This window comes from Falco punctatus (genome assembly GCF_963210335.1).
Source record: "Falco punctatus genome assembly, chromosome: 2".
NCBI lineage: Eukaryota > Metazoa > Chordata > Aves > Falconiformes > Falconidae > Falco > Falco punctatus.
Genome location: NC_137581.1, coordinates 94784078 through 94809841, shown reverse-complemented (window position 1 = coordinate 94809841; position 25764 = coordinate 94784078). Strand labels below are relative to the sequence as shown.

The window sequence follows — 25764 nt, the reverse complement described above, 5'->3', positions numbered from 1 at the left end:
TTTGTCTACAAATTGCGTTAGTCAGGCTTTCAATGGCCCTGAATTCAATCTATGTGATTTCAAATATTTAAATCTGTCTGTCAAACAGTATATTGGATTTTACTTGTAGTTTTGCATTACAAGACATTAGAAATCCGGAACTATTAGACTGGACTCACATCTCAGCTGGCATTTATGGGAAATCTCCCTGGCCTGAAGGTTTTTAGCTTGTGTTGGAGCACATTTACTACATGTAGAGACAACCATCTAAGCAGTAATCCTCCTGAGGAATCAGCATTCAAAGGAAACCACTTCAAAGTTTTATGGGGCAGCAGATAGATATGGGAAAGACATACATTTTTAAAGCATGTCAATAACCTAACACATCTCGGTATATCCCACATTAAATGAGAAACAAGCCCCACTGAAGCATACTTACTACGCTAGCTGTGAAAAGCAACAAAGAAAAAGCCTTTGACTTAACACCCTTCAGTGTATTTAGTTGTATGCAGCTGAATGAGCAGAGTTTTGGCCTTATCATGGCCATTGATGCTTTCCCTGGAGACTCCTGGCTCACTGTGCTGATAAGGCTTAACAGGATTTCTGAGGTTTTTGTGGGATGTGCTGTCAAAAAAGGCTGTCCTCAGTACCCTGATCCGAGTTACAGCATGCTAAGAGAGCCAGTCAACCTACAAGGCTTGAAAAGACACATAGTGAAAAGGCAAACGGACAAAATAATGACTTAATCAGATGGACACAGCCAGCTAACACCTTTATACCACAGGCAACAACCACAGACTGCTGTGCAAGCATGTAAACAATAACCCCGTGGGGGTCCTACCTGGCAGACCATTGCACATGGAGGAGGTAGTGATCCATGTTGCAGCTGACTGGAGCACTGCAGGCCTGTGCTGTCTCACGCTGTACTACACATGCAGCTTGGCCTTAAGGACTGTGCCGTGCCACCCACATCCCTTGCTGTAGGATAAATGCAACCAGCTTGTAACCGAGGAGTTTGTAGGCAGCACCAACTTGTCACCAGTGATGATGCCAAGAGCATGTCCCGGACTTTATCTTGAAGCAAAGCTGCATGTTTTCCTATAAACAGTCTTTTGCACCACAGTAAACATTATGAATAGAGTTGCTTTGTTTGTAATAAAATCATATAAAAACTCTGAAGGTGACAGGCAGACCTCACCACAGATGGGAAGTCAGAGCAGTGTGCCATGCCGTGGCCAGAGCTCTACTTTAGGTTGTATCATTTTGGGGATCCCAGCATCAGAGAGGGCATAAGATGTTATAACTTGTTATCACCTTTTGTGGGATATTAATAACATTGTTAACTTTCCTGATAGTGCTTTTGCCTTTCTTTCTGGGATCTAAAAAGAACCAGCACTTCCTGGTGCCAGAGAGACACTATCTATACTGGTCTGCAGAGATTCACATGATTTCCTGTTTACTGTTATTAGCATCATTGTGACAGCAACCACACAACAATTATATCACTGGGATGCCCACTACACCTACTGCTCCTGTCCAGCAATGTGTCTGGCTGTATGTCTATGGCCACAGAAAGCACTCTCAACAATGCACACATTGCATAGGACACCCAAGAGGCAGCGGTGGCCAGCAAGGAAAGCACCAAGCTTCACCGGTGTTAGATCTGGCCTGGAGGAAACGGGGAGCAGCAAGTCCTGCTTTGCCCAGAGGGAAGGTCCTGGGAGCTGGGCACAGCATGTCCAAGCAGCAGAAAAGCAACACTTGCCTCCACGTTTGGGACAACACAGCAAGATGCTACTTACAAGATATGCAGGGAAAGGCATCATCTTAAGGTTCAAAGACATTTCTGCTTGTAAGAGTGTTTGCTGCTTATGTATAGTACATGTGTTTGCTCATTCTGAGCAACCCAGGAGTACCCTCTAAGCCTCTCTGTCCTTTGCCTTAATCTGTTCAATGTAGATAATGAGAACTGCTTTGAAGATAAATTTGTATCCATAAAGTGCCTTGAGGTAATGAGATGAAAGACACAAGGAGTCTCATCTTGCCAAGGGGAGATCTGTCAGGATCTCCCAGAGCAGTGCCCAATCAACATTCAAGCTACTAACATTATTGATGAGATATTTCTATTGATCATTTCAGGTGATCCTGGCCTTCTCACATGGGCTGCAAGAAATGATTAGGACCATTTTCCCAGGTTTTCTCTCCCTGTAGGGCTTGATATTCAGCCATGCCAGTTATGGCTTTGATTCTCTTCCTTACATGAAACTATCATAGAAGTTGGCTGATGAGATGCCCAAAAGACAATGATCTTTAAGGCAACATCCAACTGCAGGAGATGAATTCAGAGTCTTCAGCCAGGTTTCTCCTACAGGACATGGGACAGAGAAAGGCACCTTAAGGTGGAGTTCAAAACTGAGTGGAGGCATCCTTATGCCAAGCAGTAGGCGATGTGCGTTGAGAGGCATGCTTGCAAACCTGCCCACCTCCTGCAACAACGGGAACATCCCACTCTTTTGACTAAAAAAGCAAAATGAAAAATGATATACATCAGCAGAAGTCATCCATCTCCCAGAAGGTGAGGTCCTTCTTTCTTGTTCATCCTTCCTTAGGTGTCCGTTAGTCTGTTGTTGCTCAGAAAAGTAGACAGAAAGCCCATGGATTGCCTTTCATGACACCTCAGAGATAAGCAATAGCTTCTCATGCTGTAAAAGCCTGTCTACTTCCCACGCTCTCCTAGCTTGTTCTGTCTCTTTTATAAGGCTTTTATAAACATGTCAGTGAGCTGCATCCTCACTGATGGACTCATTAGTGAGTTGTTAAGACCTGTGAGACCAGTAGAAGTAAATGTACATGCCCATAAGGAAAGCTTTGGCTGGAGTTCATTGGGGCTTACGTATATGCACATAAATACTTAAGGTACTAAGTAGAGAAGTGTGGAGTTTTGTGGGCCCAATGCTCAGGTAGTTTCTTCTTTGTACTTTACCTCCTGGGTGGGTCACCAGCTTTGTGTCTTTCTTGGCATAACAGCTCATCGTGCTTCTGGGTCCCATTTGGCCATATTTTGTCATTAGAACTCATATTCCTACACCAGGTAAGTATAGAAATTACTTTATTAAAGTCAGTGTGACTTCCAGTTACTCCAGGACAAACACTAGAAAACCACAGATCACTTCTGTCTACATGCTGGCTCCTCTGGGTCAGTTGATCAGTAGGTGACAGCTTCCAGTTTTGCTATTAAGATGCATAGATCTTTTGCTAACTATTATTGCAATGACTTCTTTTATGGCAGAGAAATAAAGAGGATGAGTATTTTCATTTTTTAAAGCACATGCAATGCTGCCAGGATTTTGAGAAATCAGAGGCTGAGTCTGCTTTTCCTTAACGCTGATTCCTATTCACACATAGCTTTTTATATGTGTCACTGGAGTCAATCTCACAGTTACTGACTGGAGAATTATTACGCTTCTAGAAAAAAAGACTTTATAAAAAAGTATGCTTTTTTAGTATTACACAAGCTGGGGTTACCTTAGGAAGTCTCCCAGGTAACCCTGTCATGGTGAAAAACATAAGAACATTCCAGTATTTCTTAGAAGTATATTTGTTTAGACAACACTGTATTTTAATCAAATATTGAGTGCTGCCATTGAAGCATAGTAATCCTGCTTTACAGATAAGTTTCATCTTTGTTTCAGACTATTTTAAAATTCAATTTTTTTATTAAATATTTTATATGTTTGGTTGTTCTTGATATTTTTAAATCCAGTTTTGTTGCATTTTATTGCATTGTGGTTGCAGAGCACGATCTTGTCTGTGGTCAGACCAGTTGAATATCTATCACATCATCATCTAACCACAATTTTAATTACTATCTTTTGATGGTAGTCCTTTAATCGCTTTCATCTCACATTCTTCCCCTTTTTTCTTCTTTCTGTGTTTCCCTATCTGAATCTTGTCTGCAACACTTCAATAACTTCCTTCTAACCATATGCATGTATTATTTTGTATAATAATGTTCTTAAACATTTCCTAATTCTTTTTCTTTCCTCATAAATATTACTGTGCTTCAAAATATTACTGTGGTTTTGAGACTGGTACATCTTTCTTTCCATGATTCTTAATTTTCCATCCAAAAAAAAAGCAAAAGAACAAAGCTGACCAGGGAAATAAAGATGCCTGAATGCTGGTGCTACAAACATTATCTGGCACATTTAATGAGAACTTTTTTCCTGTCCTCAGCTGGTCTTGGAACATAATAATAGCAATACAAACATATTCCCATATGCAAACATATAAAAGTAACAAAATTCTGATTGGCCTTTCAGAAAGATTAAATATTTCTAGTATTTTCATCTTCCATTAGCAATAAATCCTATTTCTGTTAAGGAGTCCTCATTGTCTGTGCTTTTGGAGCTTAGAGAGGCGTCTAATTTCTCTACAGTAGCAATGAAAACCCAGAAGAATTCTGCAATCCTTGCTGTGCAAAGACCCTCCATGAATTCAAATTCAATTACTAGCATCTCTGTTTAAATTGTTTGTATGGAATAGCAAAACTGAGGTCTACAAATGTCTTAGAAAAATCTCAGTCCATAAATATGTGTATTTATGATAAGACTTTTTAAAATCTTTTTTGTTATTATTTAATTTTATTTAAATAATGTACCTGTTAACAGTAAAATTAATTGCTCCTTTTTTAAAGGAAAATTCAATGCCTCAGTCACAACTCTTATGAATTGTACTTCGATATTTCCAAAATACTGGTTGAGCCCAAATATGCAATATGACACAACTTAATGTGAATGAACAATTCCTCTGTCATTTTGGGCTGTAGTATGCATCACCTGAAAGCAGAGCACAGAGATGTAACTGAACTGAAACTCTCAGACAACCACAAGAAGAAAGATTCTTTTAGAAGATTCTTTTCACAGTCTGAACAAGCTGATGAAAATAAATCTACACAGGAGCCACTCTCTAAGGCAATTGAAATGCCTCATGATTTATACAAGAAAATGGTGGAAAGTGAAGATGAATCTTTTGCTAACTTAGCAAATCCTAGGGAATTACTGCCTGATGAAAATAATTTATGTAAAAAACCAGCTGGGTTTCCATTTCCTTTAACTGCTCTGAATTTGAGAAATAATTGCACATTTTCCATCAGCAACATTTCTTTCAGCACTTGCACAGTGGCAGAACTCTTTGGAAGAGAATCAGCTTTACAATAATCCCTGAAGAAAAGAAAAAAGAACTCAAACCCCCCCAAAACAAACAAAAAACCCTGAAATCCCCAACTCTTTCCTCACAGAGCACTGCTTCTTCCATGCCTGACAACCATACTTCTTTATGAAGAGCCTCCTCGGAGGCTGAAGCGAACTGCCCCCTCCCCTGGGACAGGACCCCTGGGCATCGTGGGGCCCAAGGGTGTGGGGAGGGGTGTGTTGGGGCTACTTCTGGCCAGTACCCAGGACACGGGTGGCATTGAAGCCTCCCTCCAATGACACCTCCCAGCTGGCTTTATGTCTAAAACCTGCTCCTCTTGACTTCAACTGCTTAGCAAAAGGTACAGCCTGGGGTGAGTTTTTGCTCTGTGTCATTTATAGCTTCTTGACTCATCTTTTCATCACAGAAGATAAGTGCAATCGCAGGTATACAAACATGCCTAACTACTGTAACCTGCTTCCCTCTGGTAGCTGTATTTAAGAGGTTTGATGTTCAAGGACTTTATAATGAACAGCTAACGCCCTTCAGAAAAATCTTCCTACCTGCAGTTTTGCAGTCCTATTTATCAAGCAAATTGATCTCAGTTTTTCAGTAAACTAAGTACAATTTCTTCGTCTGGCAGCAGAATACCACCTTTATCACAGGGTACAGCAACAGTGCTATTAGTATGAAATCCATCAAAAACAGATAAAGACCTCGAGTAAATAAGCCCTTGCCAGAAGATAAGCCCAGCAGTGGTATATCTTTGCTGAAAACTCAGTGTGACATCTTTGATAAATCCTTCGATGTTCAAACTTTGTGTTTTTCTTCACTGACAAAGAGAAATTTGGAGGTTTTTAGAGGATGTTGTGTTTGAATTTGTCTTTTCATAGCATTAGCCAAGCTCTGAATTATACCAATTTTATCTTCCAACCTAATCTGAAATATTTAGATTTCTCCAGTCATAAACTGGACTTAGTTCCTCATTATGCTTTTCATAAACCACCTGCTTTAGAGGCATTGGATCTTGGTGAAAATAAGCAGTACTTTACTGTGGCAGGGATAATGCATAAGCTGAGTTTTATCTGTCTCTTTTTTTTTTAAGACCTTGAAAGCAACAAAACGGGGTGTAAGGAGGTCTACCTCAGGTGTATGCATATGAATAAGAAAGCGTCAAGAGGACAGAATGATGGTGGAAGCTCTCACACTTCTTTGGAAATACATGTGGATGTCTCTCTGAAGTGCTATACACTAATGCCCACAGTATGGGGAACAAAAGGAGGAATTAGAGGTCTGTGTGCAGTTACAGGGCTACAAACTCGTCTGGATCATAGAGATGTGGGAGAACAGTTGATAGGATTGGAATGCTGTTGTCTTGGATTCAGGCTTTTTGGGGAGGACGGGCCAGGATGGTGAGATGGTGGAGTTATTCTGTATGTGAGAAAACATGATAAGCCAGCTGAGAGCAGGCAGGTCAACATGAGTGACAGTGTTGTGGGTGTCTGCTACAGAACACTTGATCAGGAAGCAGAAATAGATGAGGACTTCTTCAGACAACTAGGAGGTGTCTCATGTTTGCACATCCTAGTGTTCATCGGGGACTTTCAGCTACCCTGATATCTGCTGACAGTGCAACACGGTGGGCACAAGCAATCCGGGTTGTTACTGGAGTGCATTGATGACAGCTTCCTGGCACAGGTGGAGCTGACAAGCGGAAGCATTCTTCTAGACCTTGTACTTACAGGAAAAGGAAGGACTGGTCAAGGGCATAAAGGTCAGGCGCAACCACAGGCAATGATCATGAGATAGCAGAGATCAGGATCCTGAGTGGTGGGAACAAAGCAAGAAGCAGGACCACAACCCTTATCTTCAGAAGAAAAAAACTGAGGGTCAAACAGGTTGCCCAGAGAGGTTGTGGAGTCTTCATCCTTAGAGACATTCAAAACCCAACTGGACACAATCCTGAGCAACCTGTCATATCTGATACTGTTCTGAGCAAAGAGGATTGGACTAGATGATCCCAGTGGTTCCTTCCAACCTCAGCTACTCAACAAGTTGTTTGGCATTTTACACTCACAGAGACTATTTTACTCAACAGCTCTCTAGAAACGCTAGTGTTTGATGGAAACCATCTCAGCTATTTAGGGAAAGATGGAGATAACCGTTATGTAGATCAATTAAAAAATCTTTGTAGTCTGGTGTATCTTGACATATCCCACAACAAACTTCCTCATTTTCACAACTTCACAAACTTCCCCACCAGAAACTCCTTGATGATCCACAGCATTTATTCAAACGATTTATAAACAACAATGAACTGCAGTGCTTTCTGAATGGAGAGCACAGTCTTAAACCCTCAAATAAAGCATCTAAGCTGAAAAAGCAAAAATTTATGAATACTCAATAATAAAGTCATGTAATGATGGTAATAATAATAATTTATATCGTTAAAATATAGGTATAATAATCCTGCCAACAGCTTTGCCTCCTTTCAGGTACTTCATTTCAACATAACAAGTTATTCCAGCTTGCTAATGGACTTTTTTGTGAGGCCAGTAATCTAAATTTGTTTTTACAGCCACCTTCATCACATAAAGCAAGCAACCTTCCTGTCTAATAAGTTAAATTATTTAGTGTAACTGGGTGTCGAAGGGAATCCTTCTAAATGTACCTGTGCAATTCCCAGTTTCTCAAAATGGCTGTATGTAAATGTTAACTAAGCATCCCCTGACCAGCAACTGATGTCATCAATGCAGTACCAGATCATTCGGCAGGTTAGAACACAGTGAACACAGACCTACGCACCTGCATGAGGTTCCAGCATTATGTTGTGTTTTCTCTTCTTGTATTATTTTGACTGTTACAATAGCCCTGCCTGGCAAAGTCCCTGGCTGTGCATCCAGGAACACACAAAACACTCACTACAACACACACACTGCACAGGACACGCAAGAGCCAGCGGTGACCAGCATGGAAAGAACCAAGCTTCAGTTTGGCCTTGAGGAAAAGGGGTCCTGCCACACTTGGAGGAAAGGGCCTGGGAGGTGGGCAAGGCTGGGGGCCTTTTCTGGCAGGGTACAGAAACAGCAGGGATCACAGAAAATACAAGCTAGTACAGCAGATTTTATACAGACTTCATTGAGTGATGGGGCAGCAAAATCAACCTTCACCTTAGAAACTGCTTTATGAGCATGAAGAAATTACCTGAATTGTGAAGGTAGCCATAATTTTATTGGAAAGTAGGTTTTGTATTGAAAAAAATGCAAAAGATTGGAAGAGTTGGAAACTATATATAAAGCTTTGGCCTGATTTTATGAGAAGTGTGATAATATTATATAAATAGAACATCATATCCATAAATGTTATAATATACTTGTGTTTGGGGAGGGGGGGAAGAAAAATAAATATTATGGATTTACACAGCTTTAAATAGTTATGAACCCACTTTCCAGTGGAATTCCTAAATGCTTTTTGTCTTTGTCTATCATTCAATTAATTTATTCCTCCTCTTTCATTATTCATTTTGAAATAATTTTTTACAGTTCCTATAGTTCCCTGTCCACCAAAGTACTCAACCACCTGCTTGTCTTTCAGTACCTTTTCCTGTGTAATGGTAACTGGATTTATACTTTCTTTTATTTAATTTCCTGCAAGCACAAAAGCAGTGGTTGAAGTCCAGAGTTTTCATGGCTCATATCATCAGCTAAGTATCATTTACTTAAAGTGAATGAAATAGATATATTTAATAACAGACAAGAAACACAGAAGCACACAATGAAGCACTTAGGGCCTTCATCAACATACTTGGATTTGCTCCTTAGAATACTAATTGTATTAGAGGAATAGAACATTTCTTTCATAAGGGAGACCCTTCTGTCTTCCCCAAATATATTAATATTCCTAAAAAAAATCTTTTTTCTTCTCCTTTCTTGATGATAACCTTATGGACTTGGAAGCTGAATTTAAGAAAATAAAAAATAATTTCCATATAAAATAAACTTCTTTATACTTGTCTTCTTTGAACTTAGTGGAAAATCTGCCTTCAATTCCAATGGCATGAACAGATTAGCTGGGACACAGTTATGGGTATGCGCTTTTGGAGGCTGTCTGAATTAGATAATACATATAACATAGGCTGCTGCTAAAATATTACATCTTGGGGCGGGGGGGGGTGTAGTTTTGTGCTAATTAGAATAATTAGCTCATTAATCTATTTTTCACAAGCAGAAAATTTTCTCATGTGGCATTGTAAATGCTTATGTCAGCTCCTCTATATACAGTCAGAGAAAGGCAAGCTTCTCCAAAAGGGCCAGACCCTAATATTTGGGAGCACAACCATCCCTATTGACTTTAAAGGGAGCCTGAGGATTTGGGCAGCTACCTTTGATCTTAAAACCAGTGAGTGTGAAAATTCCTGCTGCCACCTCACTGTCAGCTTCATATCCTTGCTTTACATAAGGTTGTCCTTCCACCTCCATCATCTGTGGTTCATTCCCAAACCATTCATAAGGAAAGAGATTTTTAAAGTTTCCTACTTCCCAAAGTAGGTTTCCAAACTTTCCCTGGAAAATCTGAACCAGGCTGAACAGAGAAAATTAACTGAAGATTAGAAAAGAAACAATGATAATTTTTAAAGTAATTTAAGAGTGACGACGTAAGGCCCTAAATCCATACTTCCCTCAGCTACATGGAATTAAAGACATGCAACTGGAACTTAAATTTATCCAACACTTAAAAAATCTGTTGAAACAGTTATTAAACTGGTTTTCCTGCTATTTTGCTCCTTGTAGTTTGAGCATTGCAGAAACAGGCTTCTACCTTGCAAAAATATCTGAAACATTCAGCAGTCATTCCCAAACAAATATGGAAAATTTGTCAAATTTTGACAGTTTTTATAAACCGAATATCTAGGGAAAAAAAATCAAATTTTAATGAAATGTTATCATTTAACTACTTAATTTTAAACCCAGTCTTTACAAAACTTCCAGCAACAAAACTGATGAATGATTTTAAAATAAAATTTCAGTTTGATGCCAGAATGTGAAACAATTTAGTTTTGAAAATCTCAAATACGTCATATCTGCAACATCAAGGCTTTCTTCTAAACTTTGTCAGTAAAAGGATTTGTCAAAACTACAGCATTTTCACTATCTATTTTCACCATCCATTTAAATTTAACAAATAGCCTGTTTCAACAAAGAAAATAACTCTTTCCAGATTCAAGGAGTTTCCACCAGTAGTTTCATATTTTATTTTAATTTCCTTTCCATTAAAAAGGTGGTAAAAAATAGACCAAGTATCGTTATTTACATACTCTTTCTATCTTTAATTCTGGTGATGCTTAATGAAAGCTTGAGAAATCAGAAACTTTCTGACTCATGTTTGCTCTGAGGTGTCACTACTGGTAGGTGGTAGAAAGAGAAATTTCCCCAGCAATTATCAGTGCATTTCAATTTGCAGAGACCCCATTTTCGTTTTCCTCCAGTGTTGAAGTTTACAGCCCATTGAGTTAAAACTAACATGATTACATGTCTTTGTTTAACTATTGGCCAGAATGGACCATTGGATTGGATATTCTCGAACAGGTTTTGCTCCATGACGCCATTAGTTACAGTAGCCTACGCATCAGTAATATGATTACCTCAAAGTAGTTAGTTCCTTTTCTGTGTTTTGTCCTTCTGGTAGACTTTCTGGAGCAAGACATTTCCACAGGCTTCTATCACAAAATCCATGCTCCTGTGACTGGCAGAAAGTTCTTTTTGTGATTGATTCTTCTCATTTCTTATTTTTTAATTATAGTTATAGGGCAGTTCAATAATGCATGTTACTTAATATCGTCCTGTGACATTAAAAAATGTAAAAACTATTTCTATAAGCATCACTGATAGCAACCAGGTAATGAAAAAGGTAATGGAAAGATCTATGCAAGGAAAGCCATTTTCTGGACACACCAGTACTGTCATGTTAGCCCTAAAAAACAAGAACTCTGCTACATAATCTTCAGTATCATCTACTGGTATAGTGTCATAACTTGCAGTTTTCTTATAAACATTTCTGTTAAAAAGCCAAACAACCACAACTTGGGAAAAATCACAATTTTGAAACATGCAGAAGGAGTTCTTGTGTACAAAAGTGCGTGTTCATAATTTCTGGTCCTTAATGATAATATAGTTCTATTGACAGGTAAATGTCCTGTTCCTGTGTTGCATTTACTATCTTATCATGCATTTTAAAGACATTAAAGAAATTTACAAGGACATCATTCTTGGTGCAGGCAACTTAAAAAATCATCTCCACATCTAAGAAAATAAAGCAAAATACTAACTTAGCAAATATCATTGCTTCTGACTTGCCTTCCTGGTGTTTTACTTGTCCCAGAAACAGAGCTTTGCCCTCTTTGAAAGACTGTTTGCACTATCTGCTTTGTGAATTCCATGTTGCTCCCTCACCCATTCAGGGAGAAAAAAATGTCACATTAAAGGCCACCAAAACCCAGAAATACTCCACAACACCATAGACTGCCAGGTTTTCAGATTTCAGCATAAATTCTTTACCATCAGTGGCAAAAGCAAAAGTGGGTAAGATAGATCAATTCATCATAAAAATTACTTCCCTCAACTGTACTAGCAACTGATCAAATAACATTATTTTTACTTACATTTTAATATGACAAAATTTCACCAGAACAGAAAATAAAGTCAGTCAGAAGAAATTCCATCTTGAAATGGCATAAAAGCTGAGACGTAAAAGTGCCACACAATGATGTCATTAATGTCCTGCCAGTGTTCCAGAGCTCCACCCTGTTCCCATTCAGCCCGGATCAGTCCATGGCAGATGGCAAGGCTGTGTTTCTACACCTGGGGCAGTCGATTCCAGGCATATTGGATGCCCCTCCAAGTGAAAGCAAACTGTGGCCTGCACTCTACAGCCAAAGGGATTGAAGAAAACCACGTTTGCAGTATCAGTTGCGGCATGCAGCTTGGCTGCCTTCGGCTCCAGCTCATATAATGGCCCTGCTTCATCCTCCTTTACTAAACAAGCTGACTTTCATGTCCATTTCTTCTTGTGTATAGGGGTGACTGGTACTGGCATGAGTTGGTCCTCTGGTTCAGCTGCAGTCTGTAGCAGAGGCTGGATAGCTGCAATACCTGTCGTGGGGGTTGGAGTAGCCCCAGGGCCTATTGCATTGCCGCCAGATCCAGAGATCTTCTCTTCCCCTTGAGGGTACTGAATAGTGTTGACCAGGGCTTGGGAAGCATGGGCCAGGCCCCAGCACATTGCAGTGATTTGTGCCTCTCTGGAATTGCCAGTGTGACAGCATACTTCCAAATATTTTACTAGTTCTTCCAGATTCTGGACTTGTTCAGATGTGACATTCCAAAACACTAGAGCTGCCCACTGTCCTAGGCACTTGCCCATACTGTCCCATACCCTGCCACTCGTAACTATGCAGCCTCAGGGCAGATCTCTGGCTGGTATTCTTAAATAGTTGTTTAACCTTAAACAAGACCTGGAGCACATTCAGCAACATGCGGGTTCTTAGCGATAGGACCATGTGGATTTCAACATCCCAAGAATATCCAGAATTTTGAAAACTCTCAAATGCTGCTGTAATCAGCATGGCAGGGAAGGGGGAGATGATGGAAGATGTCTCCTCCATAGGTTGGTGTCTGAGGAGAAAAGGTTAAAGGTGTAATTATTAATAGTTTCTGATAGACAGCTCCCAAAGCACAGAGATGACGGCAATGCTGAGTACAAATACCAGATTAATCTCACAACCAGCATTCTATTGTATCGTAAGCCAGTGGTACAAAGTACAACAACATGATAACCTTAGCCCAGTTCCCATGGGTGATAAACAGAACAACAGGGAGCACATACTGCAAGTACAATATTACATGACGCAACTTTAAGAACGAGCACACCAACTCTGAGAGTGAATAAATCAACATTGTGACCAGCAACCATTAAACTAATGTAACAAGTGCTTATAAAAAATCATTCTAGTCAGATTTGTCATTATCTCAACCCACTGAGCCCCACAGCGTGTGCCACAAAGGTCTGTCATGATTTAACCCCAGCCAGCAGCCAAGTACCATGCTGCTCCTCACCCTCTCTCCCCCTCCCCTGGTGGGATGGGAAGGAGAATCAGGAAAAAGCTAAAACCCCTGGACTGAGATAAGAACAGGTTAACAATTGAAATAAAGCAAAATATAATGATGATGATGATGATGATGATGATGATGATGATGATGATGATGATGATGATGATACTACCTCCTCACTGGCAGAACATGGGAAACTGAAAAGGCCTTGACTGAGGGTAAGCACTATTTAGCAACAACAGAAACATCAGTGTGTTATCAACATTATTCTCATACTAAATCCAAAACACAGCACTGCATCAGCTTCTAGGAAGAAAATTAACTGTATCCCAGCTGAAGCCAGCACACAGGCTCCCGCACTTTGACAGCAGTTAGTTAGCAGGGACTGCACAACTGTCTGAAGATTTTTATGAAAATGTTTCAGCCTAGTACCACAACATGTACAAACAATGGAACTCCTGCCTATGTAACTGTGGGTTACTAATGCTAGCTGAAAATTTCCAATTTAATATGTTACAGATCCTGACATAACCAGCAGCAGATGCTGTCAACAAGAAGCTTGAGAGCAGAGATAATAGCTATTTATGACGGAATTGTAGAAGTGCTTTTCAACTTATTGCCATAAGGAACATACATATCTGGCCAAAAGCTAGTCAGAGCACAGGGTATCCAGCCTGCTTTGGGGCCCCTTAGCGAGAATGTGCACCCAGACTTAACCCTCTGGAGTCACTGGTGTTTCTGCCAGAGCATGAATGATGCCCTAAAAATGCAAGTGTGCTCCTCTCTCTGATGATGAGATGTGTTCCTGGAAAGAGCTATGAGCTGACCTCTAGTAGATTTTAGCACCGACAAGTGCCATCTACAGGGAAGGCCCCAGAATTCAGAGGCAGAATCTCTGCTTCATATTGAAGGGTATTCCCATGACTAGTGTGTTACACGTTTCCCCCCACTCCAGTTATTCAGCCATAGGGACTATCCTGCCTTCCCACTGCCACCTGTACATTGGGGTCCAGGAGCTGGGTTGGCAGAACAGGGATATCCTGGAAGTCTGGGGCCACTTGAAGGGAAAAGAGAGGATTAAACACTGAACGGAGACTTACAAAGTACCATCCAGCTTCCCCATGGTGAGAAGAAAAAGGGGGAGAGAGGGAGGATCTGCCAACACAGGGGATTTCAGATGGCTGCAGAGGGTGGCTTCTCTGCAGCCAAACTGAAAGTCTGCTTTGGCCAGAGGCAGGTAACAACAGGTGCCCCTCCAGTGTGGATCCAGAAGCTGCCCAAAGCCTGCAGCTTTGCACCACAGTTACTGATCCTGAGCAGGATGCACGTAAGCACGGGCTTGCATGGCTATGCAGGTGTGCTGGCACACTGTACATGGAGGGGCTGGTGGGCACCTGCAGCAGAGGGTTCCTCTGTGGTCTCATAGCAGCTCTGCAGCCAGGGAAGGGGCAGAAAATGCTGCAGCCAAACACAAACCAGTCTCTACTGGCACTGTAGACTTCTTTAGAGGCTACAATATGGACAAAGTCAGCAACGGGCCTCAGGCTGCTATATCCGGCAAGCTTCAAATCCCTGCCAAAAGGCAGAGTGGCGACAAGATATTCTCAGCTAAAAGGCTTTGCACCATATATTTGCTTCAACTTTGTTCTTGGGAATCAATAGATTTACCAACTTTTCGTATTCACAGCCACAAAGCCACTGTATGCCTAGAAAACGCCAGCCAGAGACCGGCCACGGTGGAATTCTGGGGATCTGGAAAGTAAACCTCACAGAGGAGAGCTCCCAGCAGCCTTAACATGCAATGCCGCTGTTTTCAGCTGGACTGCAAATTTCTTGTGCCAGGACAACACTGTCCTTCTGAGTAAAAGCAATTCCTTTTTCCCATGTTAACCAGCGCCAGGTGTAACTACCAGTCTCTGCGTAACTACTGCTGCTGGAACTAAGAAAGGCAGAGAGGGACAAGAAAGGCTTCTCAGGAGCATGAGCACACAAGCATGTTGGCCCTGAGAGGACATGGATAGGAGAAGCAGATGATGGTCACGATTGCCATCTAATGGCCAGAAATCAGAAAATAGAGACTAGGGAGAGATGATACGACTGCAAGGCAGTGATGAAGGAGGGTGATGAGGCAAGGGACTCACTTTAGGAGTGCAGGCTTAGGGCTGAGCCTTAGTGTGCTCCTGTTTCTAACTGGAAATTCAATTTGTAGGATTAGCATCAGGAAATGGCAAAGGGTGTTTAGATTTGACACAGAACTTGTTATTGAGCCCCGCAAATTATGTGAACAGCCAACTTGTGCTTATTGTCTAGTTACAAATTCCTTACTGCAGGAAACGTTACAGACTTTCTATATACTTTTGGTTATTCTTCAGAAAGTAAGAAGTGGAGAAGAACAGAAAGAAGACTTGTTCCCATTTATAAGCATGCTGCAGACAATGCCCTTCCTTGGTTAAAAAGTACCGACTGCTCACCCCAGAAAATCTGTGCTTCTTTCCCAAGACCTTTCCAACGTGTTAGAAGATGAGGAAGAGTTTTCACCTGCAGAGTGCAGTGTTTCCCTAAAAATACAGCAGTATAAATGATCAACGATCTAAAAGGCACCCTCCCATTCTATGCAGAAGCTGTTTTTTGCTAAAGACAGCCTGTAAAAAATAATTATATTCTCTGAAAGAAGATGCTTTTAATAATGATCATGCTAAGCAGGGAAATTATGCTGTAAAGTTCATATATGCATTGCTGTAACAATCTAATTACAGTGACGCTTTCTGGCAGCATATCTATGTTTAACAAAGTGCATTAAATATTACATTTAGCATGTGAATAGACAGTGAGACTAATCATGTGCTTAAAGTCAAGCAAATTATTAAGTTCCTTTGTAGATCACTGTCATACTTAATATCCAAATTACTGCCAGGATTATTTTCTTAAAAAAAAATATTCTTTGTTTCAAAAAAATTCTAACAATTGTGAAACATATCTACTTCCCTCAAGGAGTTTCTTTTCACTGGTTTACCTGGAGCACCAGCAGATTGCTGCTGTAGGTTTCTCAGAAGTGTTATGTTGAGATTAATACTTCTCTCTTTTTTTTTTTCTTAAATTGGAGGGGAGGAAAAACACTACAAATTTTCTTTTGAAAAGAAATATTACTCACAAATTATGGCATCTGTTCAACACAGTATATAGTTCAAATATGCAGCTAAAAAACTTGGGAGCAATCCTTCAGGCAAATGGAATAAGTAAATACAGTCAAGAAAATGAAAGAAAAACACAATTGGCCTCCAGTAGGGCAATGAATTCCACCTCCACTTAAACTGCCATGATGTAATTTAGTAAGAATTCTGCTTGAACCAGATCTGCAATTTTGCACCTTGGATATGCGCATGTAACCACCCTGCTTAAGGAATTTGAACATCCAGCCACACACACCAAAAATCAACCATTTTATTTCTGGTAGCCCCACATCCACATAAGAGCCCTACATCCATTTCTTCCTGGTGTATCAAGTGGGGGGTGCATCTCCCTTAATTTTAATGAGTAAATTGGGCTTCAGTTATAGTCAACAGTGGGGAACAGATACTTCCGTAGAGGATTTATCTGACCAGCTGCAGATGCTTACCTTGATCTTAGGGTCTTTGCCCTTTGGACGTGGATATTTCCCTTTATGGCTGCATAGAGGGAGCCTAGAGTGACTATTTTAACAACTGGCTTAAAGACAATAAATCCTAACCCTATCTTTAAGAGCTTTTATTTCAGGAAGTAATTGGCTTAGTATGCATGATACTTCTAAAAAAAGGGGAGGGTGTGGGGGGGTGGCAGGGAGAAAAAAGGAAAAAAAACCCAACTCTTCTGCACTCTGTATTTCCCTTTCAGTTTCTTTCTCAGAACAGATGCGGGGAGCCATAAACGGCGGTTCAGCCAGCCTCGCTCAAAGCTCTGGGACAAGGTCATGCAGAGGTGGTGAATGAATGTACCATGAATTCAGCAGAGTGCTGCTGGCTGCTGGAATTCTGAAGGGGTTATGCAAGCAAAGAAAATGAAAAGAAGCAAGGCTTTTTGCTTAGAAATTGAAAGAAATTGTGTTTGGTATTCCATAGCTTGGTATTTTTGCTTGACACTATTTTCAAGCACCACTGTACTTTCAAATGCAGTCTGGTATTATTGTCAGAAAACTAAGCAAGCAAGTAAGAACAGTTGTGCTGGCAACTATATGAACAGAGTGACAGACATGCCAGAAATTTTTCTGTGGGCAGAGGAGGAATCTGGCAGGTGTGCAAAGAAAAAGAAAATGGGGCGGTTAGGAATGTGTGAGAAAGCTTGGAGAAGAAGCAGGGGGTCAGGCAAAGAGTGGCATCCGTGAGAAAAGATAAACTGTGTTTTGTTTTGTTTTATTTTATTTTGCACTAAAACACATATGTATATGCACATGAACAGGCACACATACACTCATAAAACTGCATGGCATGGCAATAGCTTCTTATATTGAAATTTTTGGCTTTTGATGGCCTGAAGAAGGTATATTGTGACCTCTAAAGTAAACTCAGTGTTCACTTTTTTTCTCATGGAACTGCAAGATGTAAAGAAACTCCTTTCAGGAGAAGCAGATTTCCATTGATCCTGGAATAATTGTACAAAACAGGAATGAACACAACAATATGCTGCTTTAAAAAAAATGAAGTTATGAAGTTCACAGTGCCTTATGAAGCATCACCTAACATTTAAGCAGGTGTGACTGGACTGGAGTAAGATGATGTGCTCCATATCCTGCCCTGGGAATCACTTACAGCCTTCACAAGATTAAATTTTCCCTGTAAGAATTAAACACTGTTTTCCAACATATGATGTTTTTTTCCTGCAGCAGGAACTGCCTGGATGACACCATGGGGCAGGTGTGCTAATCTTAACTGCAACTTCCATCAGGATGTGGAGCCTTTCAAGGATCTCACCAGCAGCAGGCTGTTCACCTGAGAGAGCAATTTCCCTCTATAGCTGGAGAGAAAAAATACAGGAATATATTTAGGCATTTGCCTTCATATTCTACCAGCACAGAGGGTTTAAGTATTTCATAACAGAACAATTCATTTCCTCTTTCTTTCAAACACCTCATTCCCCTGCGCTGCCAAATACACAGGAGAAAGTGTATTGTCCTCTAAGAGGCTATGAGTAAGCTTTAAAATATGGAATAGGGAAGAAAATATGTAAGCAAATATCTGTTGTTTCATCTGCCTTAATTATTGGCATCTGTTAATAAGATCCTTTTTCAGACTGTGTACATTTCTGATCCATTCCCTTATCCATATGATCATTATAATACCAAGTAAACAGGTTTACGTGCTGGAGCGTTTTGGGCCGGGTTTGTGCAGCAGCAGCTGCTCCTGTGGTTACTCAGCACCCTGTGGCTGCTGCACAGTGGCAGCCGCCTCCACTCTACCTGGGCTGGGGGTTCAGTGCCTTGGCTGAGGAGCAGAGCCGTGACAGACACCACAGAGCGCCTTCCCTCACAAAAAGAGGGCTGAAATTTGGTCCCACCTTTGGACCTCAGAGACGCAATCTCCCTCCTGTTAGTGATCCCTGCCACACGCTGCCATTTCAACTTTCATCCAAATGGAGAGAAGCCAACCCTTTGCCCCAACTCTTGTTGTGCTGCTTGTGCCTAAAAATCACGGTCATTGCACCAACCCTAAGGCTCATCCTTTGCCTTAGCTGGAAGACCTGCTGGTGTCCAGGAGACAGTGCGGTGGGACACAAGCCCCTTGCTGTGGCCAGCTGCCACAGCAGGGTGAGAAGCAACTGGTGGCTGCAGTGACAGAGGTGCCAGGGCTGGCAGAGGCGGGGGCGGGTGAGGGGGGGTGTGGTACGGCTGTGCACTGGGCTCAGCTGTGCTGCCAGCCACCCAGAAAGGCTTTGTTAATGTCAGACCTTGGCAACTGAGCCACAGAAAATGAACACAAGATCCTACTCCACTTCTGTGAGTGCTGTGAGTCTAGGTTAGGTTGGCCTCAGGGATGAGATGTGGAGTGAAGAATTGTTTAAAAAACTTTAAAAATCAACAGAATGTGCATTGAAAGGCTGCATGGAAAATCCTGCAGGGTAGTAGAGCTCTCTCCTGGCTTTTGATGCAGAGAAGTCTGCTGTTTCTCCCTCTTTTTTTCATGCTAAAAGGAGAATTACCCGTAATTCTTCAATAGCAGAATTATCAATAATTGTGGAGCCACTACCACTCCTCAATGCTTGCAAGGGACCAGGTATAAGTCATAAAGAAGTATTTCCATTGAAGGACTGTTTCCAGTAAGATACAATTTGTGGCTCTTCATTTCACAAGAAAGGCTTCCACTAACATCACTGTGGTCTGCGTGGGAAGAGGATGTTCGGGGCAGGGGATCAGCATTAGCTCCATTGATGTATTTGTGCAAATTGTACTCGTTTCCACTCTGTAATACTGCACAGACTGTGAGCCAGGCTTACACCCTAAGTTTCATACTTCCTTCTGAGTAGCTAACAACTAAAACTATCAGATGATAACTTGATCCTGCCTTCCTACTGTATTCAGAGCCCTTAGTGAGCCCAGTGACTTACCTGGGAAATGCAGGAAAGGTAAGAATCTTAAGATCCCCATATATCCTATTTCATGTGGGAGGCTTATCACTCAGTCAACAGATCCCAGGTCAAGTTATCAGATCTGCTTAGTGTCTACTTTAAAGAGAATTAAGTACCCAAATATCTCTGAGAATCTGGGTAATTACGTGGCTACTAATAAATATGGGGTTCATTTCACCTAATGTGAGCTATTTAAAAGCTAAGTGGCTGCTGTAGGGTCGTCCTTTTATACTCTCCTACAGTCAAGAGGACAGCAGGAAGAGGCAACTCTGGGGAGTGGTTACTTTCCTTTATCCTCAACCTCTACCCTTAGATGGGATGAATCACCCAAGAGATGCAGTTGCACTGGCTGTGGGAAGCAGCCTGGGCTACAGCTGCATACTGGCTTTGGGTAGGATGACTCACACCCTCTGTGGTGCTTGCAAAAGCCGTTAGGGCAATCAGGGAGTGTCCATTATTTCTGCAAGACAGATTAAGGTTTCCAAGGCACTTCTGTTTTTTTGAAAAAGACTGCATCCTCCAAGCTGCTGATAAAAGTCCCTCTCTGAAAACATCTCTCAACTTGGTAGAGAACCAATTGTTGAATCTTCATTTTAGTAGACACGTTTTGTACGGGTTTCCCATCCTGGCCAGCCGTTCTCAGTTTGCTTACAGGAACATGACACAGAAGCGGTTTCAGGGGCCCGAGTAGAATCCGGATATTTTACACCTATTGCTTTCTCCTTATCCAAAGAAAGAAATTGGATTGGCTTGAGTCCCTGTTGGCAATTCTTTATCATGACATTATCTTCCACGTATTTAATTTTTTTCTGAGGTTTGAAGTTAGGCTGTCGAGTCTATAATCCAGTGTTTTTCTGTATTCCACCATTTAAAGATGGGTATGGTCTTTAACCTTTCCTGCTTTTCAGAGACATCTCTTGTCTCTTCCACATTCTTTGAAGAACGGTCTATGCGTTATTACTTTGATTCGCTGCATAAATATTTTAAGCAAATTTCACCAGAATGATTCAGCTTGAATACATTTATATCTCAGCCACACTGTCTCAGCCCATCTTCACTTAGCTTGAACTCCATTCCTGTCTTCATCTATCTAAATTAATGTGATTAAGTCCTTAGCACAGTTTACCTTTTGGCATCCAAAGGCACGAAGTGTTTTCTTATTTAGCTTACAATTTCTTAGGGGGGGGCTTCAGTTTTAGCCACTCATATTTGCTCAGAAGTTTTTGTTTCAGGCACATGGGTGCTTCCTGCTCTGTCACATGTCACGTTAAAGCAGACAGGCCTCACCAACTAAATGAGGGAGTGATAGGTAATAAGACCAATAACCTCATGAGAAAAATCGTGGAGTTACAGCAATTATCTGGGAAATGGGAGAGCCTGTGGTTTCAAGCCAGGACCCTTCTTGCTCCCTGCACTCATGCTCATGCGATGTTCCCATCCCACTATGGTCTGGGTGAGGGGCACACATTAGATTTAAGATGCTCTACTGGGATTTTAAAGTAAGGTTTTAACCCCACAGAGGCTGAGAAGCTTTATCTACCTGGAGGTTGCCATATCTTAGCAAACCAAGGTGCAAAGAGCAGGCACGGGCACACACTGCACCTCTGCTCTGCAAAGGGCCAGGGGATATCACGGGATAGGGGTGGGTGCTCAGGATCCCACTGAGCACCAATAGAAGGGGTGGGGGAATGGACTACCTGTGGCAAATGCCTCTGGTCCCTCCATAGTCAAAACCAGGAATCATGATGACAAGCAGAGTGCATCTTCCCCTGCCCGCTTCTTGAGCTTCAGGACACGCGTGGCAGAAACATTAAAGCAGACTTGGTTTTTTCCCCTGCTTCAGGCTGCATACTCAAATGTTCAGTGAAGCATTGCCTATACTGGGCATCTGAATTATGGCAGACTGGAATTCATCCATCTAATTTGCTGATGTATTTGTAAAATCTCAGAGGAATATTGCTATTAAGCAACCACAAGAGTATTTTAATACATCATTTGAAAAGTGGCAGATTTATATAAACTATTTAAGATGCTGAGAGAAAAAATTATCCCAAATTCCCATTAATACCTAGTCATTTTACAGTGCCTCTTGAATTCTTGCCCAAAAGGCGGCTTGGGCCAAAAATGTGTGTCAGAAAATAATTAATTCATTCTCTGAGTGAGACTTATCAGTCTTACTTTGTACTTCATTCTTTCTCCATTACCAGCACGTCCTTTACCTTTCATTTCTTTCCTTTGCCCATTAATTGAAAATACACAGTAGCTTTCTCTCCCAAAGCAAGTTTTTACTAGAAGTATCACAAGTAGTCTCTTTTCCCCCCATCTCAGCTGATATTGAACCTCCTCAGCCCTCCTTACAGTCTAATAGGGGTAGTAGTGGGATAGCCACAAAACTGACCCATTTTGGCACCAAGCTACAGGACAAAGGTGAATACTAATGCAGATATTATCCATAGCATATCTTTGCTTGTGCAAAAGAAATAATGGATGCTTTTAAGATTTTACATTCAAGGCAAGTTACTATGGGCGCTGGGTGTAGATGGGCAATGACCAAGATTAATAAGCATAAATGACTTCTTATGGTGTCTGACTTCATGTTATCTTTCCTTGATTCCAAGAGGGGCTTTGGATGCTAGAAAGACTTACAGATTCAATGGCTGAAATAAAAAGAGCAGTCCCATAGTGACTTCTTTGTCTGTGGCTAGTTCCAGATATAAAAGGAAAAGGCTAATAATCAGACTGCTGAGCTCCAAAATACTGCTCAAAGCATTTCATAATGGCATAAGATAACTCATTTTGAGCAATGCATTCATAAATGCATTAATATGTACATGTACAACTCCACTTGGCCTTACCTCAGCAAAATAGTATCCCCTGCAAATATTCACTTGCTTGCTCTCTATTTCATGGCGTTCTTTCTTTTCTCCCTAATGATGTTTGGCTTAGTAGTCATTAAAAGCATGATTTTAGGGCAGGTAAAAAGCAAATGCAGATGTATGCAAGGAGAGAGGACTGGTTTGAACTGCTTTGGGAGTTCTTGTCACAAGATATTGAGGGGAAAAGCTTGGTAAGACTCACGAAGAAGGTTATGAAGCAAATGTACAGTTATGTTCTTCCATTCTCCTGAAGGAACATAAAGCTTCATGCTTCACTCCAAAGGACAGTGGGGTTCCCACATCAATAATGGATGTGGAAGCATCCATATGGCAGTCTTTGTACAGATCCTTGCAGTTCTCCTACGTGGATCACTTATTGTACTTAGACCTGAATATTTACCTCCAGCCTGTTTTTCCCCATTTCTAATCTACCATTTCTGCCTCACTGTCTGATTTCTGAGTCCCCGCAAGAGATCTCTCCCATAGATTTTTAAAAAATAAAGTAGTTACTGATTCTTTTTTATCCTCTGCTCTACTAGCCCTCATATTCTAATGTGTCAGGAAGCAACATCTTACTGTTTTCCAGAAGCAATACTAACACATCATAGAGTATTTTCTAAGAATATGTTAAAACTTCAATTATAATTCAGCTAATGAACCCATACAAACCTTCAATTAAATAAAACATATGCAGTGCTCTCTACCCAGTAAAGTACTTGCCCAGCAGTTGACTGTAATGAGATCATGTGGATTCCCAGCAGATCTGCTTCTTCAAAGCTTTTGGTGTGACTTACTGACCTACAATATTGCAAACTAAATTGATAACAAGTGAGTGTCCCTCTCTCTGACTGCAGGTTCCCCACCGTTGGATCCCTCATTCTTGCCAAGAACAGGAAACTGAAAAGCCTCAGAGTTTCCTCTTGGATGATTCCCTTCACACTCCTTGCTCTCTCTTTCTCTCTGCCATGAGAAAGGAAAATAATCCATAAATGGTAGCGTTTTGGTATTTTTTAGTTTTGTTATTATCTTTATTGGTTTTTATTTTAAAAAATGGACAAAACTAGTCTCCAAAGTCTTTGTTTCACCTTCAAAATAAATTAATCTTATTTTCCATGTATTGTGTAAACATCTGTCAGCAAATGCAAAGAAAGTTATTTATGAAGCACATAACCATGGACTTGGAATCCCATATACTGTGGATGGTTAGAGGATGCTGAAGCAATTGTGCCCTGTAGTATGGGTTGAAGAAAGAAATTTGACCAAACACCAACAAAATATTTTGTTTCTTGTTGAAGTATTTTACAGATTCATTCAGGCAGCCAACAGAATATCCCCCCACTGCTATTAATAGAGTCGCAGTCTTATTTTTCTGATAACCTCATATTACTCTGGGAGAGGATATATAATTTTAAATTCCTCATATTAGGGAATTCTAGAAAAGGAGCATACTACCTAATTATCAGCGGTATTCCCTTAATGCTCAAAACCTTACTCGTGGCAGTGTGTTGGAGTTGCAAATGCTGAACAAAATGATGGGTTTAGACTCACTGCAGGAATTGGAGCAGCTGTTTTGCTCACCAGCAAGTGATAAATGATGCTCTTGCTAGGACTCTGGCCAAGCATCAGCAGGAGAGTCTCTTTAGACCAATGTAAAGCATTACTCACTTAACAAGAAAACCACCCTGTATTTACAGAGTCATAATCCCTTACTGCCTTGAAGAATTTGAAGCAAATTTGAGATTTTCCAACTTTGTAGCAAAGATGGTGATAGTAGCAAACCTCGTATGGACATGAAGTTTGAGCATGAACATTGTGTGTTCTATATTTCAGTTCAGTATCATCTTTTAATGGGTGAAAATTTGTAGCAAGGTGGATGGTCCTGGGGTGCAGATGGGAGAGCTGAGCAGACTGCGGGCTGTGCTTCCGTCATGCAAACGGCAGCACAGACTGCAACCCTCAGTGCTCAGGAGGGATGGGATGCTACGGGATTATGACTCTTTTCAAGAAGTCCATTTTGGCTAAGGAGCCTGAATTTGTCCTTTTAAATAATTTTTCCTATGTCAGTAATCTGTTCAAACAGCAATGATTCTCCATTGCTCTTGCTTTGTTTTCTTTCTAGAGATGCATAAACTGGATATGCTACGTTAACTGTTCCTGCCTGGGTAGGATATTTTCCAGCAAGGTAAAAGATGTTAATCTGAATCATCCTCAGGCTAAGAAACAACTAAAACCACTGTGTCAATATAACATAATGTAATATAATATTATATATACACACTATAATATTATAATATTATATCACATTATAAAGTTTAATATTATATTACACTGCACATTTATATTGTATATCATATATATTATATATCCTACATATCCTACATTATACATTACATATTATATATGTTATCTATGTCTTATATATGTATGTGTAGTAGGTACATATACATATATCTGTAAGGATTATCATCACCACAATCTCTGGCCACATTTTCACAGAAATGGTGGGAAAAATCACATTTTTGAAGAGCCAGGTTTCCTAGTGTGTGCAGGCCGTGGTCCGACCAGGCCCTAAGGGATTCCAAAGTGATTTCATTTCTAGGTCTTCAATAAACTTGGTCAAGAGTGAAGCAGTGGATGCTCAAAGCTGCTATGGTTTACGTGTCTATTTCAGGAAACGCATGTATCTTTCCTGCTGAAGCTGCCTTTCAGTATCTAAAGCTTGTGTTTCCTTGGCAATCACCAGCAAAAATTTGATCCCTACAATTTATGCATATACAATTGTATTTCTGCCAAATAAACCAGTGTGGGAGGACTAGCAGCGGTGGATGTGTTGTGAAGTTTATCGGGAAAAAATTGCCCCTTATGGAACTCTTGAGTGCATTTAAACCAAGAGAGTAACATCTACGTTCAGCACGTCTTGCAGAGACAGGCAGGAAATTTTTGACCCAGCACATGGCTCCCTCCAACCGTCCCGTGCAGGAGTGGCTTCATTTGAGACCTGCAGTCTTGGAATATCT

At 40.8% G+C, this 25764-nt stretch overlaps 1 long non-coding RNA gene across 1 annotated transcript in view; it reads right to left on the bottom strand.

The window, feature by feature from the left end:
• Positions 1-2277: 2277 nt before the first annotated feature.
• LOC308059481 overlaps positions 2278-25764 on the bottom strand; it is a 199387-nt gene continuing 175900 nt past the window's right edge. Inside the window, exons 7-8 of the long non-coding RNA XR_013926265.1 lie at positions 11831-12842; positions 2278-10914 (exon numbers count right to left, since the gene is read on the bottom strand). This is a non-coding gene — a long non-coding RNA (uncharacterized lncRNA). The remainder of the gene's footprint in view (positions 10915-11830; positions 12843-25764) is intronic.